The following is a 13,894-nucleotide window of genomic DNA, read 5'->3' on the forward strand; positions in this document are numbered from 1 at the left end:
TATCAGTTTTACTTTTCTGAATCTTCAGTAACGACATATTACTTTTAGAATTATCAAAATTTTATCTCGAAGTGTTTGAAATAATTACTGGTAAATCATGTATGAAATAAGGCATAAGAACATGACTATAAAGAGAAATAATGGTATTAATACTCACGATTGTATTATACTGGCATTGAAATAGAAAAGTCATACATTTAATATGTAGTGTTTTTGATTTTTAATTTCCAATTTTAAAATGAAATGTTATTGTTCATGATTATTTTACCACACAAAATAATATTGCCTAAATGTATCTGAGACACTGCTAGCCTGAGCAGCTCAGTTTTAAATAATAGTAAGAAAAATAAAACTCCATATTTTCTTCAGTGCAGAGGAAATAACTTTCAGCACGTTGAATTCTAATGTCAAGTCACCATAAAAAACTTGACATTTATTATTATTAAAGAGAATTTATGCACTTAATAGTTGCTTGCAATTTTAGTTACCCTCAATGATGCTCCTGAAGACTCTTTAAAAAATAATGCTTTTTAAAGAAAATATATTTACTTATTTAAAACAATTTATATTAGACCTAGTCAAAAATATATAGTGCACTAATGGATTTTGGGTAAGGTGTTAGTAATACAGGCTAATGTAATTAAATCCTGTTGTCCTCTTTGTGTGATATTAAATGTACTTGAATAGTATGTATGTCAGTATGTATGTTTTTTAATCTTACTTCCCTTATTTCTTTGAATCACTGATAGTTTTAGATGTTTTCTGCTGCTGTTTTGGAATACAGGTAGAGCATTCCTAATCCAAAAATCTAAAATCAAAAATGCTCCAAAATTCAAAACCTTTTGAGCACCAACATGATGCCAGAAGTTGAAAATTCTACAAAGTAATTGACACAAAGTTTGTTTCATGCAAAAAATTATTAAAATTTACTTCCAGGCTATGGGTATATGATGAATACAAAACATAAATAAATGTTTGTGCTTGGACTTGGGTCTCATTCCCAAAATATCTCATTGTGTACAGTATGTGCAAATATTCCAAAATTCAAAATATCCAAAATCTGAAGCACCTCTGGTCCCAAGCATAGACAACCTACGCTAGGTAAGAGGGTGGGATTAGCCTGAAGTTTTTCTTTCAATTCAATTCAATTCAATTCAGTTCTGTTCACATCTGTGAAATCTTCTAGGCTCTACGTAAATAGTTTGAGATATAGTGATAAAAAGAGAGGCCTCTTAATTGAACTGTTCATATTTGTCTGAGTAGGATATGGAAGCAATTAATGAAATGTGGAAAGTGTCATGGTAATAACAGTAAAGATTCTGATTGCTTAAAAGACAGGCCTAGTCTTTAACACGTTGTCATGGTAGAATATCTGTTGTATATGAGAGGTATTACTGTAGTTGCAAACTGATTTTCCAGATTTTTCTATTTTATGTAACCATCTATAAACATTACAGAATTGTTCTTAAACATCTAGCATCTCTATGAATAGATTATGGAACATGAATCTGAGTTTCTTATTTTACTGTTGCATGTTTTAAATAATATATATTTATTTGTCATAGTATGTTAAACAGTTTAAATTTTGTAATCTCTATCATCAAGGTTCCTGTATTTTAAAAGTTGAGGAGAATAAAGAACCAATCAAATCAAATGACACCATTCTGGCAGTATTTTAACCGAAGTGTTTTTTAGAAAGTATGCTGCATCCTATACCTTAAATTTTACACTCATTAAAAAAAAAAAACATTCGAATCAAAGTTTATTTCCATCTTTGCAACTTTTACAAAAGGGTGGTTCAGTTTTAAGTCAACACAGTATTTCAAGTCCATTTAGAAAAGGCAATGAGTAAAAACACCAGTGTTTAATTTCCATGAGTGGAGAATACAGATTTGAGGATTAAGTTGTTCGTTAATTCTTCTAGTAGAAAATAGAGTGGAGAATCTATGGGTAGAATATCTGTCCATTATTTGCACATAAAATCATTTCTAATGAGTACAAAGTTACAATTAGGAGAAATAAGTTCTGATACCCTATTGCACAGTAGGGTGACTATAGGTAATAATGTATTGAATATTGTGCTCACTACAAAGAAATGTTTCAGTTGATGGATATGCTAATTATTTTGATTTGATTGTTACACTAAGTGTGTATGAAACATCATATTGTACCCCATAAATATGTACAATTATGTGGCAATTAAAATTTAAAAAAACATTTCTAATGTAAAGAATAAAATCTCCCAAACTGTGTAGATTAACATCCTGATTTATATTTAAATATGAACCTTCAGCAAAATAATGAGAATATCCTTCTTTACTAAATAACTAAAGGTTCCAGCGTTTTTCTTTCGTCTATGTGTTGTACACACTTAGGTGAGGACAATAAAATCAACTGAATCCCTTAGAATGGACCTGAGGGATAATTTTGCACAATGTCTTTATGTTTGTGTGCCGTTTACTAACAGTACATTGTTGGTTCAATACCAACCACAGATGCGCGCTCGCGCGCGCGCGCACACACACACACACACACACACACACACACACACACACGACTTAGCCATTGCATTAGTAGGAAACAAATGGCAAGTGGCCAAAAGGGATCAGTACTTCCACTTCGGAGGTCCCCACACACAATAAAGCTTTACTTGGAACTTAATAGACTTCAACTAGAACCAAATAGAATCCATTTTTTTCTGAAGAGAGTTGGTAGCATAAGTGAGATTATAGACAAGGTGCATTCAGAGTGTATGTTTGCAATGAGTATGCCATTTCTAAAGAAATTAAATCTTATGCACATGGAGTCTTTACATACTTATGGATGGCTAATGTCTTGATTGTCTTTAGACTCAGTATACATGTATTGATTTTCAAATTAATGATTAATTAAAGAAAAAGACAAAAAAGTAGAGACTCACAAAACTAAATCATTCTTTCTCAGAGAAATACCATTTTAAACCATCCTTCTACATTCTGGATGTATTAGTTAACTAACTAGGTTTGGCTAAAACAAGTGTTCCTCGTGGATAATTTACAAATAGTATTCTGTCCAACTTTTGTGATATCTCCTTGTGGGACATTGATTACTGTTCCACATTATTGAACTCTTTTCTAGCTATTCAAAACCCAACAAATTATAGTTAAGTATGTGATGGAGAAAAGCGTATCTGTATTTTCCAATCTCCTTGCTTCTTTCTTAGGAGGGTAGGTTCTAGTGATCAAAGTGTGTCTTTTTCTGGGAGCCAGTTGTTGACTGTGCTCTGAAGAACGGAAGCATTAAGGGATAGCTATTTCCTGCCAGAGAAAGACAAAGAGAAGCTGGGAAGGAAGATCCATAAAGTGGGACCAGAGGGAAGCAGATTTTCTAGCTTCACCAGGGGAACATTTTTGTTATCAGAAATGTGTAATTTAAATTTATTACCAAGTGACTCACTTTGTGGTGTGTGATGCAAAATCTCTCTGCATCCAAAGATTATCCAGGAAAACCATATTTATGAATATTGATTCAATAAAGTTCTGCATCTTTCATGGATGACAGAGTGAACAATGGAAGCTGTACAGAGACAGATACAACATTTGGATCTAGAAAAATTATTTTGTGAAATGTGCATAAGGAATAAGAAAAAGTCAAATAAACTAAAATATTTGATTGGATTATTTATACTGACATATTTTAAGTTTTATGTTCCATAAATGGTTTCTAAACAGTTTTTTAAAGATAATTAAACAATAGATATAATATATACTTCAGATTAAAAATAATTACCTTATCACCTGAAGAATCAAGTCCAAATTCAAACTCTCTCAAACTGATTTAATATAAGATACATATGAGAAATCATATATTGGATTTATCCATTTGTTTTCTTTTTTACTTCAAAACAAATGTTTGTTCAATGGTTAAAAATATTTTCACTTTAATGGTTTTATCAAACACTGTAGATATTGATCTCCTGCCAAAGAAACACAATTTTTTTTTCTCTTGGAAGTTGTTTTCTTGTCTCTTTGGTGTTATTTATTTTGTTTATGTGTTTTTGTAACAGTTTAGGTCTAGCTCAAGTAGCAGTGAGCCAAGAAAATATTGCTTTGTCAGCACCAATAATGTCTGTCATACTGATAACCCCATGAAATCTCTTTTACTTAAAGTAATGGTTACAACAATTTGACCTACAGAGAATGTATGAACATCATCTACAAATGCATTCTCAGAGCATGATCTAAAAGCTAAATACTACTTCCCAGCTTGTGTTTTTACAGTCTCAAATTTTCTTTCAACTTCCATCTCAGATTTTCAGCAATTGGATTGTGAAGAGTTATGTCTAAAACTGTACCGGTGCAGAACTAATTCTATTACAGGAAATTTTTATCCAAGCCTGTGTGCTTTATCCAATGACTTTTGTATTCTGGAGTGGATGAGATGCTTTGTATTTATTTTGTGTTTTAGAAACATGTTAATTGTGTAGTTCCGTCACTGTTTTAGACAATTTGGACAATTTTGCATAAGAATTAAAGTTACATGGTGAATTCATCATTGAAAATTTAAACATTGAACATTCTATTCAGTTACACAAGCCAAACATAAAATAGGCAATACTTCCCAAATGTTTTATAGTGTAGTTAAAGTGTGTCTTATTAAACATTCTTCAACTTTCATATGATTTATACAATTTAAAGTTTTGTTAATACACTGAGCCTGTTGTGAAATTAGAGTGTCACTTTCATTGTACTCATACTCCCTAAACACAGTAGTATGTACAGTGGCTTAACAAACTAGAGGAGTGTGGACAATAGCATGTAGTGACTTTCAGTTGGCTAAGTAGGTTCTAATTAGAGTTTAGTTTAGACAATTACAATAATCAAATATGTGAAATACATCTATGTCAGCTATTCAGACTATTCTGAGACATTAGTTTTTTATTTTATAAACAACTAAAAATGTTCATTTGAAATAGAAATGTAATGAAAAACCATTCATTTTGAAGCCACAATGAATAATGATTTTATTAATATTAAGCAGATTATGAAGGATTTCAACCAAATTTTTCAAATCAAGTAATCGTCCAGTAGCCTATAATTATTAAACAAATTTTTGAAAATTGAAATTAATTCAATTATTTTGATTCATTTGTTTATAGAAAAGAAATAGGGAGAGTTTTTCTCTTTCCAATCATGTATTCCTTCCAATTACTGGACCAGTTGACTTTAATTGCTATGCTTGCAAATTCACTGGAGAGATGAGAAATGCTTTTTCTTTTAATAAACTGACATTAAATGAAGATTTTCAGTGGAAAAAGAAACATTAGTTTTTATCTTGTATTAGTATATAAAGTAGAATATAAAAATATTTTCTGAATTTAATCCAATCAATATTATATTTCATAATTCATTTTAGGAGGATAGGTAGAAATGACTAAGTCTTGTAACTCTTTAAAACTATGTAAGAAATGGAAAACGACTTGATTTCGCTAAGTAATCTTTGTTTATACTTTTGAGAGGTAATTATACTTCAGATTTTTTCTTTATTATGCATAATAAAATGCAATTTTGATGGTTACCATTATCCTCAAATGTCAAATTATTATATTCTAAAAATTTAGATTTTCTTTATTTCAATTTAACCTGTATTTTTCTTTATATTTTAAATTTTTAACCTAAAAATCTACATAAATATTTTTGAAATGTGTCATGAATAATTTTGCACATTTCTTGAAGGTTTGAGAAATCTCTAAAGAAATTGAAGGTGGTAATTGTTATATAGAGAAATGATTCTCTCAATAATAAGAGGACTGAGAAAAGATCAATGAATAATTATCCTCTTGTCCTATTTGACTTAAATCCAACATCTTCATCTTTAGTACACTTGCCTTGGTTGAGACATACTTGTCATTTCCCTGCTTTAAACTACTCCCTGTGAATGGGAAATTTGGCAATTTCTTCTCTGTAAAAGACCAGAGAGTGAATATTTTAGACTTTGTGAATCATAAAGTCTATTTTGCAGCTACTCACCTTTGCCACTGTAGCATAAAAGCAGCCACAGACAATACATAAGTGAATGTGCTCCAATGAAAGTTTATTTATGCACATCGAAACTTTCACCTGTCATGAAATATTCTATCCTTTAATTTGTCCAACCATTTAAAAATGCTACAACTATTCTCGGCTTTTGAGTCATGTGTAAATCTGGCCTGTGACCTGTATTTGTATGGCTCATGAAACACACACAGTCAAGTTTGACAAGCAGTGATCTATACAATTTAAAAATTATTCATTATTAGGCCAGTATTATAGAAATATATTATTTTAAAATACAACTATACATACTCCTACATCCCTCATTAAATTTTTATTCTGGGTTTATTAAAATATAATTCATATATTATAGAATTCACCCATTTAATATATACAATTCTGTTGTTTTTAGTGGATTCACAGAATTGTGCATCCACCACTACAATCAATCTTAGAACATTTTCATCACCATAAAAAGAAATCGTCATTCTCCATTTCTCCTCATGCTCCCCTAACCCTAGGCAGCCACTGGTTACTGGTTTCTGGTTTCTGTTTATTTGTCTATTACAGACATTTCATGTAAATGGAATATACAAAATGTCAGCTTTTATAACTGACTTCTTTCACTTAGCATAATGCTATCAATTATGCTTTCAGTTAATCAGTATTGTGGCATGTATCAGTATTGCATTTCATTATATTGCTAAATAATGTTCCATTGCGTGAATATCCTACATTTTAATTATTCATTCATCAGATTATGGACATGTGAATTGTTCCTACTTTTTGGCTAGAATGAATAATGTCACTACAAACATTCAGGTACGAGTTTTTGTGTGTACGTATGTTTTCATTTCTCTTAGACATATCCCTGAGAGTGAAATTTCTGGGTCATACAGAAATATGCCACATTCTTTTCTTAATGATTTCTAATTTCATCCCATTGTACTCTTATAACATACTTAGTGTAATTTCAGTTCTTTTATACATACTGAGATTTGTTTTATGGTCCAGCATATGGTTGTATTCTGGAGAATGTTCCATGTGAACTTGAGAAGAATAAGTGCCGAGAGACCAAGGAAATATGTTCACTAACCCATGTATATACATATATCCATAAATATTTTTACATGGAACCATCTGTATCTATGTTAAGCTAAATGTGAGTTCCTGCTTCTGTTTCCATATCTCATTTATTATCACATGGATCATTCGATCCCCTTCCCTTGCTTATCTGTAACCTTCTGCTCAGAAGAACAATGGGAAATCCACCTCCCACCACCATTCACCACCCTTTGCTTAATTGTTTTATTCCAGTACATATGTACAGTGGTTTAGCATTGTTAATGTACTCTTGTATAAAACAACTTTATCAATTAGATTCAGCACATATGCATTATTATTTCTGTTTTTAGTCTTACAGCCTCCCCTCATTTGCAAATTTACTTAATTCAGCACCCAACCCTCCACCCACTTCACTGAGGTTGTTTCGTTTATTTGTAATGTGTATGAGTCCATTATCACGCTGCTATAAAGAAACACCTGAGACTGGGTAATTTATAAAGGAAAGAGGTTTCATTGACTTACAGTTCTAAGGGGCTGGGGAGGCCACAGGAAACTTACAATCATAGCAGCAGGGGAAGTAAACATGTTCCTCTTCACATGGCAGCAGGAGAGAGAAGTGCCAAGCAAAGGGCGAAAAGCCTCTTCTAAAACCATCAGCTCTGCTGAGAACTTACTCACTTTCATCAGAACAGCATGGGAGTAACTGCCCCCATGATTCAACCACCTCCCACTTGGTCCCTCCCAGGACACGTGGGGATTATGGGAACTACAATTCAAGATGAGATTTGGGCGGGGACACAGCCAAACCACATCATAATACAATTAGATTATTTGCTTGCATTCTGCATTCCATCTTAAATATACATACTTTCCACTGAAATTCATTTGGCAACTACTGATTTGTGTAAAAAGGGAGCCTACTTAGAAAAGGTGAATGCTGAGCTTTTGTTGTTTTAACTTCATATTAATAAAAGCTACTGATTTTGATTGCTTTATATAGCTAAGTAACAGTCACTGTTGGTGAACTTTAAACCTAGTTATAATCATAAAGGTTACTTCCCAGTAAAAGTGCTTCACCTTCAGATGCAGAAACTAAGATGCATCAAGTAAATTATCCATATCTCTAGAAAGAGTATTCTTTCCTCCATTATTTCCCATGTTCTATCAGATGCAATTATGGTTATAAATATAACAGTTATATTCTCTAATCGTATTGCCTTCAGGACTTAAAATATTCTAAAGTAATTAAAGTTAGTAAAAGGAGGAAAACAACTTTTGAAATAAGCAAGTACTTAACTCCCCAGTAGGTTTTAATAGCGTATTTCACTTTAGAATAAGGGTGAATTACTGCAGGGAGAACTTTGATTTCTGTGTTTGGCATTTATCCAGGAGATTCCCTGAAGTATGGCCTGACTCATTGCTGGTAAGAATACTTCTCCTAAGGAAAGCTCTAATCTTGCCAATTTGAACAGTGCCAGGGAACTCTAAATAGTCCTGCATTTCAGCATGTACTTATTTAGGCTTTCTATTTAAATGTAAGGTTTAATAAAATGTATCTCCATAGACTGTATCCATCATCCATGCCATAGCTCTATCTGGGTCTCATTAATTAATCTTTAGCACAATCATGTCATATGTAATATTACTCAACATCTATCTTGGTTGGAAACTATTTAAACAGCATCACTTTAGAGCAACTGGCTGTGCTTATGTTGTTACTCAGTCTCACCTTTTGCCAAACAAGGAGAAAACAGAAGTGCATTTTCCTTGCCCTGACAGGTCCACAGGGCAAAATAACATGATTCTGGCAGTGTAAGAGGGATCAAGAACTGCATAAATCACCTGAAGGAAGTCACCTGCATTTCTGGAATTCCAGCCCTTTTGTAGGCAGACCTTGCAATGGATATGGTTTCTTAGTTTAGTACTCTTATTCTCCCTTTCTCTTTGTGTGTGTGCTTTGTGCATATATGTATGTACACATGACTGTCCTCCTCACTACCTACAATGAAGGGAAATTATTTAGTTAATTAGGTAATTTACTGCATAACCAGAATAGGAGTGGTGTGCCAGGAATTATTGAAAGCATCATCATTTTTATTCCAGTCTTTATTTAAAAATTGAAACGCCTCTTACATGTCTTTTGTCCCTCACCCTCCTATCCACCTAACCAAGAATTCTTTTCATTGCTTTGTGAGGTTTTGTTCTGGCTACTTCTTTCAAATTCCCATAGTCAGTACTGTTTTATATCTTCATCTCATATTTTTGACTCATTGTTCAGTGGAATCCAAACTGGACTCTCCAAAAGGGTTTCCTGTCTGCAACCTCTGCAATCTTTATTTATTTATGCATTTAATGTTTATTTAATGCACTGTGCCATCCACTTGGAAAGGAATACAAATGTTTGCTGAGTCTCAGCCTCTGCTCTGTAAAACAGTAATTGCAAGATAGCATAATGGGCACTCCATAACATAATAAATATACTCCCTGCACTGAATGCCTCCTATATTTTCTTCCTTTAAATCTTTGCTCGAGTTATTATTAAATTGAAAAGACCTATTTTCCTACTTAGGTTATTAAAATCCAACACAGCAATCCTTTAAAGTTAACTATTAATGTCGCCCTATTCCATGTAATCTTCAGTGACAATCCAAATCAGAACAGTACTCTTATTCTTAAACTTCAATATTACTTAATTTTGGTACCCCTATATTTCATACTTCACAATTCTTCAAAATTGTATTAAATGTATAATAATGATATTAGGCACTTTACATATATTATCTCATTTTTGTAGCTTCAATATAACAAATATGGAATCAGAAAGACTTTAGTCTATATCTTGTTTCTGGCAAGTCTGTTCACCATTACTCATCTATCAAATTAGACTTACTATGGTTCCTCATAATGTTGTTTTGAGGACACACGAGTTTATGCATGATCATATAAAAAGCACTCAAAATTATTATTGTTATTATTAATATTATTACCACCTTAGAGAGTACTAAACTGGTGCCCAAAAGGTGCAGTGAACTGAACAAGATCATACCAATACTAAACAGTAGATTCAGGTCTCTGATTCCAAAGCACATTGCTTTTAAATACCACACTATATTGACTGCTGGACATCTTTTTTTTTCTTATCAACTAAAGGTTTGTTGGTTGAACTTTATATTGCAAACACTGGGCAGACATTAGCTGCATCTTAAAGCAAAAACACTTTGTATGCCCTGTATGCTTTGGTTTGTGTAATCTTGCACACTCAAAAATGGCATCTACATCTATCTGAATCAAGTAGCTTTGACTTTGAACAGGTAAAGTGTGGTGGTCAGCAGGGCCTGGATAGCAGCTATGCTTTCAGTGATTCACCAAGGGTTGGAGAACCAAGAAAGGTGAGAAGTATCAAAGAAAACCAAGAAAGATGAGAAGTATCAATGGAAAAAAAAAAAAAAAAAAGGCTGGTTTCAACACCAGTTTCTCATAGTCTTCCTGAAAAGGACTTTGAGAAGTTTTTTAAGTGAGGTAATAGAAAAATCCTGGAGGACATTAGGGGCGAGGTTGTCAGTGTCGTTAGGCCATGTGTTTGCTAATTGGTACTACCTTCTCACAGATACTGGGAGATAGGGGAGCTATCTTCCTTGATGATAGCATATCAAATGGATGATTCTCAGGTCTTTGAGAAAGACATTCTTGTGTTGTAAAACTGTTCAGAGGCTGAAAGAAGATCTACATCTCAAAAAGGCAGGGAAAGAATTTACAATGGAAAGTTTTCCAAGTAAATTATCTAGAGAAGAGAGGTTAGGAGCCTGTAGTCAAGAAGAAGTCTGAAGCTTGGTCAAGCTGAAGGGAATGTTAATGCCATCCTTCTTCAGAAGTTATCCTAGTGGAAAACCTATCCTTCAATCAGTGTATTCCATGTGCACCAGAATCACCTGGATGGCTTGATAAAGCATATTCATAATAAACTTGATTTTTGAGTTTGGTGGAGGGGGTGAGAATGGTTAATAGGTACACACAAAATAGAGAGAATGAATAAGGCCTACTATTTGGTAGCACAAAAGGGTGACTGTAGTCAATAATAACTAAAAGAGTATAACTAGATTGCTTTCAACACAAAGGATAAATGCTTGAGGGGATGGATACTCCATTTTCCATGATGTGATTATTTCACATTGCATACCTGTATCAAAACATTTCATGTACTCCGTAAATATATACACCTATTTTGTACCCACAAAAATTGCAAAAAAAAATTAAAAATAAAAATAAAAAAACACATGTTGCTGAACCTTACCCATAGAAATTCCGATTTATATAATTTTTATTAACATGTTCTTATGTGATCCTGAAACTACTGATCTGTGGGCTACACTTATAAAATCACTGCCCTAGAAAAATTGTTTGTCATATAACTGGTTCACTAGCTTGCCTTCATCATTAGCAGTTTCTGAGAGATTCAGGCTAGACTATTAGGCCTCACTGATTATTGAAAGTTAACTAAAAAATTAATTGTTCAAGTACACTTTGAATATTTTCAATGGAAAATCATAATAAAAAGTAAAAATACTATTAACATTCTTGATGGGTTTTTATATATAGCTCTAAGTTGAAACAATTCCTATATGAACTATTTTTATATAATAACTTTTATATATTATATAACATATTTTAATAAAAGAAGGGATATTTTCTTATTTTATGAAAAAGTGAAAGTAGAAATTTTCCCTGCCAATTTGCTGGACAGAATGCACTTATCCAGTCAAAAATCTAGTTGAACAATAATTGCTGTCTAGTCTTTATGAAACAAAAATAAGTCCACTACCAAGAGATATTTTACAAATAAATGGGCGAGTCCACTGCCACTGGTTAGTTTTCTGGTTTGAGAATTCCTTAAATGAAGGACATGAACAGCCATTAAGAGCCAAAGGCACCTCTCATAAAGTCCAGACATACAGAACCTGTAGTTCACAAAATTACTTCCCTTCCTCCTGATTGTATGCTCATTCCTTTTGTTCTCATGAGATCACTCCACCGTTTCAGATTTTAAGCACTGGACATTACCTATTTGTATCTTTTTGCCCTCTTTTCACAGTAATATTTTCATTCTCAATGAAATATTGCCATTACCATGAAACATTTAGATATTCCTTTTTAAAGGGTATCTCCTACATTTTTATTAAAATTTAACAATGCTGAAGAGGCCTGTTATGGACTGAGTGTATTCCCCACAGTCATTTGTTGAAGCCCTAATCCCCAATGTGATGGTATTAGGAGATAGGGTCTTTGGGAGGTGATTTTGTTTAGATGAGGTCACGAGGGTGGGGCCTCCATGGTAGGATTAGTGTCCTTAGAAGTAGGAAGGACACATAATAATAATAAGTAGGAAGAAACACCAAAGTTTATTCTCTCCACCATGTGAGGACACAGTGAGAAGACATCTTTCTGCAAGCCAGAAAGAAGGCCCTCACTAAGAACTCAATCTGCTCGCACTTTGACCTTGGACTTTCTGGCTTCTAGTACTGTGAGAAATAAATGTCTGTTGTTTAAGCCACACAGTCTATGGTGTTCGGTTATGGCAGCCTGAGCTAAGATATGCCCTCTTGCCTACTTGAACAGAGCTTCTGGTCCCTTCTCCCGGTTTTACTGTCAGTATTCTGGGGAAGAAGAGCATTTATCACCAAACATTTGCAGAGCTCTCAGTGTCGTTTTTAGTCTACACAGTAAGACTTTCTACTTTTATGATTCTACATGTGATAATATCTGTTAATAAAAGAAGGGGTATTTTCTTATTTTATAAAAAGGTGAAAGAAATTTTCCCTGCCAATTTGCAGGTCAGAGTGTACTTACCCAGTCAAAAATCTAATTGAACAAGTTAGGTATTGGTTTTCTAAATAACTTGGGTAATATTTTTCTTTCAGTTAATATTCACTGCCAATAGCATTAAGATGTTTACAGAAGGTGGGTGTGGTGGCCCTTGCCTGTAATCCCAGCATTTTGGGAGGCCAAAGCAGGAGGATCACTTGAGGCCGGGAGTTAGAGACCAGCCTGGACAACATAGGGAGACTCTGTCCCTATAAAAAATTTTAAGAAGTAGCTGGACGTGGTGGTCCTCACATGCAATCCCAGCTCCTCAGGAGGCTAACTTGGGAGAATTGCTTGAGCCTGGAAGGTTGAGGCTGCAGTGAGCCATGATCATGCCACTGCACTCTAGCCTGGGTGACAAAGCGAGACCCTGTCTGAAAACAAAAAAAGATATTTATGGAAATAAAACTGCTTTAGAAATGAAATTTCAGTGGTGGATAAATTTTTGTCAAAGTAAACATTGTTTTCTCAGAAAACAGGTTTATGGAAAACCATCAATTTCAATGTCTCTTTTTTTGGGAACAAACAGAGATAGTCATTTTGAAAAATGACAATTTGTGATACTCTAAAAGAAATAAGAAGGAATATCAGTGAAGTATCTTCTTAAAAAATATCACATTTAGGTATGCTAACCCAACATCCTTTGCACCTCCAGGAAAAAAAAAGATTAATTACTGAAACAAAACAGCTCTTTTCATTATATGGAAACTGCTTCAAATTGATTTTAAATTGTAAACTACTTATTTTCAAGCTGAATTTATGTATAATATTGCTCACTAATAATATAACTCCAGTATTAATTCAAAATTAGTTCTGACAAATTTTCTCCTTTTTCAGCCGTTTTAATTGTGTTCTCATTATCCCCCCAAAATTATTTTTACTGTGGCTTGTCATGTTCTCTATAATACAGAATAAGTCATGTCTAATGTTATGCCAACAGATTTTTCTCTTCAAATTAA

The 13,894-nt window shown here is 33.3% G+C and overlaps 1 protein-coding gene and 1 long non-coding RNA gene across 2 annotated transcripts in view; one reads left to right on the forward strand and one right to left on the reverse strand.

Annotated features, from left to right (window-relative positions):
• The window catches only part of DOK6 (docking protein 6), a 429,154-nt gene that overhangs the window by 111,755 nt on the left and 303,505 nt on the right, over positions 1 to 13,894 (forward strand). The window lies entirely within an intron of this gene.
• Positions 1 to 13,894, reverse strand: part of LOC117062208 — a 58,352-nt gene that overhangs the window by 15,436 nt on the left and 29,022 nt on the right. The gene's annotated exons all lie outside the window — the stretch shown is intronic.

This window comes from Trachypithecus francoisi, unplaced genomic scaffold, assembly GCF_009764315.1.
Source record: "Trachypithecus francoisi isolate TF-2019V2 unplaced genomic scaffold, Tfra_2.0 Contig01474, whole genome shotgun sequence".
Lineage (NCBI taxonomy): Eukaryota > Metazoa > Chordata > Mammalia > Primates > Cercopithecidae > Trachypithecus > Trachypithecus francoisi.